The sequence below is a fragment of the Triturus cristatus genome, chromosome 4_1 (genome assembly GCF_964204655.1).
Source record: "Triturus cristatus chromosome 4_1, aTriCri1.1, whole genome shotgun sequence".
Classification (NCBI taxonomy): Eukaryota; Metazoa; Chordata; class Amphibia; order Caudata; family Salamandridae; genus Triturus; species Triturus cristatus.
In genome coordinates this window covers 107,666,104-107,668,603 of record NC_140585.1, presented here as the reverse complement: position 1 = coordinate 107,668,603, position 2,500 = coordinate 107,666,104, and the positions used below count along the sequence as shown (strand labels likewise).

The window sequence follows — 2,500 nt, the reverse complement described above, 5'->3', positions numbered from 1 at the left end:
GAAATAAATGCCCTCTCTGAGGATCGAACTCAGGACCTTCAGATTATGAGACTGACGCGCTGCCTACTGCGCTAAGAAGGCTGTATATAGGCATCTGTACATAAGACCATGAAGATCATCCAAGTACAAGGCTGAAGGATTTTCCTGACTGACATTGTATACTGCAGAGTCGAATGGGGTGATGTGGCCGTCGGTTCAATGCAGGGTTTCCAATCATACAGTCAAACCTTGCAGAAGTGGGGATGTAGCTCAGTGGTAGAGCGCATGCTTTGCATGTATGAGGCCCCGGGTTCAATCCCCGGCATCTCCAGACTTTTGCCATGCTTACCTTGGATTTTGGGCCGAAAGCTAGGCTGGCATCATGATGAAGGAAGAGATATGTCCTCCAACCGGGATGAGGACCCCGCTTAATCTGTCAGACGTTTGCCTTGAAAAATCCCATGAAATGGGGCTATCTCATTTTTGATGATTATAGATCAAAAGAATCCTACTTGTTGAAGACATCAAAGTGATGATTCATCTTGACAACCATAATGCTTTGATGATAGAAATCTGTCGCATCTCTCTTGATCATTGGTAAGGGTTCTTCTTCTAAACCAGAGACTCTTTACAGTAGCTTTTAGAAAAACGGAATATTTTGTTTATCTCAATCACCTTCAATCTACAGATTTTTCCGTTCTCTTTCCTTTTGAAAATGCATCCAAAATGCACGTTCTTGATGCTGGGTGCGTAGTAATGACTCCCATAACTTTCTGTCATTTCTTTCATGGTTCCGCGCAGCCATCCATTTGCCACCAATGCTGCCCAAGGTCTTTGTATCAAAGTTCCTTTCCTTTCTGTAAAATTGAAATTTGGAGCACCCCTGCTTATCCCCAAGCCAAGACAGAACATGAACTTTGGTCTGAAATCCTCCTTTGGGGTGATAAGACGTACCTTACAGTGTGCTCTAAGAACTGGTGACTTTGAGAGGGAGCTGCAGGTAATGTTCATGATTTTCATCGATCTGCTCCTGATCCCCACCCCCACAACCTTTCTTGAGCGAGAGATAATTACAGCGCTGAAAGATACTTCAGCCACTCCTTCGATAGCTCAGTTGGTAGAGCGGAGGACTGTAGCATAAAGTCAGACATCCTTAGGTCGCTGGTTCAAATCCGGCTCGAAGGATTTTTTGCTTCGATTTCCATATCTTTCACTTTTATTCAAACAATACCTTCCATTGATTATGATCGAGACTTTGCAGTCCCTGGGTTTCAGGGATTCCTTGCATCCATCAAACAGCTCGAGTGCAAAAGTGGGGATGTAGCTCAGTGGTAGAGCGCATGCTTTGCATGTATGAGGTCCCGGGTTCAATCCCCGGCATCTCCAGGAGCCTCTGTTCCTTATCTTGGCTTTTTTCCAGAAGGCTAGCCTGCCATCATGCAGAAAGAAGAAGTTTGTCATGCAGTTGGGGTGAGAGCCCCACTTAAATAGTCAGACATTTGCTTTGGAAAAATCTTTGAACTAGGCATAGTTTGCGCATTTCAAGAAAATCGGAGAATTTTGCATTCCAAAAGAAGGAAATAAATGCCCTCTCTGAGGATCGAACTCAGGACCTTCAGATTATGAGACTGACGCGCTGCCTACTGCGCTAAGAAGGCTGTATATAGGCATCTGTACATAAGACCATGAAGATCATCCAGGTACAAGGCTGAAGGATTTTCCTGACTGACATTGTATACTGCAGAGTCGAATGGGGTGATGTGGCCGTCGGTTCAATGCAGGGTTTCCAATCATACAGTCAAACCTTGCAGAAGTGGGGATGTAGCTCAGTGGTAGAGCGCATGCTTTGCATGTATGAGGCCCCGGGTTCAATCCCCGGCATCTCCAGACTTTTGCCATGCTTACCTTGGATTTTGGGCCGAAAGCTAGGCTGGCATCATGATGAAGGAAGAGATATGTCCTCCAACCGGGATGAGGACCCCGCTTAATCTGTCAGACGTTTGCCTTGAAAAATCCCATGAAATGGGGCTATCTCATTTTTGATGATTATAGATCAAAAGAATCCTACTTGTTGAAGACATCAAAGTGATGATTCATCTTGACAACCATAATGCTTTGATGATAGAAATCTGTCGCATCTCTCTTGATCATTGGTAAGGGTTCTTCTTCTAAACCAGAGACTCTTTACAGTAGCTTTTAGAAAAACGGAATATTTTGTTTATCTCAATCACCTTCAATCTACAGATTTTTCCGTTCTCTTTCCTTTTGAAAATGCATCCAAAATGCACGTTCTTGATGCTGGGTGCGTAGTAATGACTCCCATAACTTTCTGTCATTTCTTTCATGGTTCCGCGCAGCCATCCATTTGCCACCAATGCTGCCCAAGGTCTTTGTATCAAAGTTCCTTTCCTTTCTGTAAAATTGAAATTTGGAGCACCCCTGCTTATCCCCAAGCCAAGACAGAACATGAACTTTGGTCTGAAATCCTCCTTTGGGGTGATAAGACGTACCTTACAGTGTG

The 2,500-nt window shown here is 44.2% G+C and overlaps 6 non-coding genes across 6 annotated transcripts; 4 read left to right on the top strand and 2 right to left on the bottom strand.

Moving 5' to 3' along the window:
• Positions 1 to 8: 8 nt before the first annotated feature.
• Positions 9 to 81, bottom strand: TRNAM-CAU (transfer RNA methionine (anticodon CAU)). The gene has a single exon. It is a non-coding gene; the product is annotated as a tRNA-Met (tRNA).
• A 157-nt stretch (positions 82 to 238) lies between these two features.
• Positions 239 to 310, top strand: TRNAA-UGC (transfer RNA alanine (anticodon UGC)). Its single transcript has one exon. It is a non-coding gene; the product is annotated as a tRNA-Ala (tRNA).
• A 768-nt stretch (positions 311 to 1,078) lies between these two features.
• On the top strand, positions 1,079 to 1,164 carry TRNAY-GUA (transfer RNA tyrosine (anticodon GUA)). The gene is given in 2 exon segments: positions 1,079 to 1,115; positions 1,129 to 1,164. It is a non-coding gene; the product is annotated as a tRNA-Tyr (tRNA).
• A 129-nt stretch (positions 1,165 to 1,293) lies between these two features.
• Positions 1,294 to 1,365, top strand: TRNAA-UGC (transfer RNA alanine (anticodon UGC)). Its single transcript has one exon. It is a non-coding gene; the product is annotated as a tRNA-Ala (tRNA).
• Positions 1,366 to 1,564: 199 nt separating this feature from the next.
• Positions 1,565 to 1,637, bottom strand: TRNAM-CAU (transfer RNA methionine (anticodon CAU)). The gene has a single exon. It is a non-coding gene; the product is annotated as a tRNA-Met (tRNA).
• Positions 1,638 to 1,794: 157 nt separating this feature from the next.
• Positions 1,795 to 1,866, top strand: TRNAA-UGC (transfer RNA alanine (anticodon UGC)). Its single transcript has one exon. It is a non-coding gene; the product is annotated as a tRNA-Ala (tRNA).
• Positions 1,867 to 2,500: the final 634 nt, after the last annotated feature.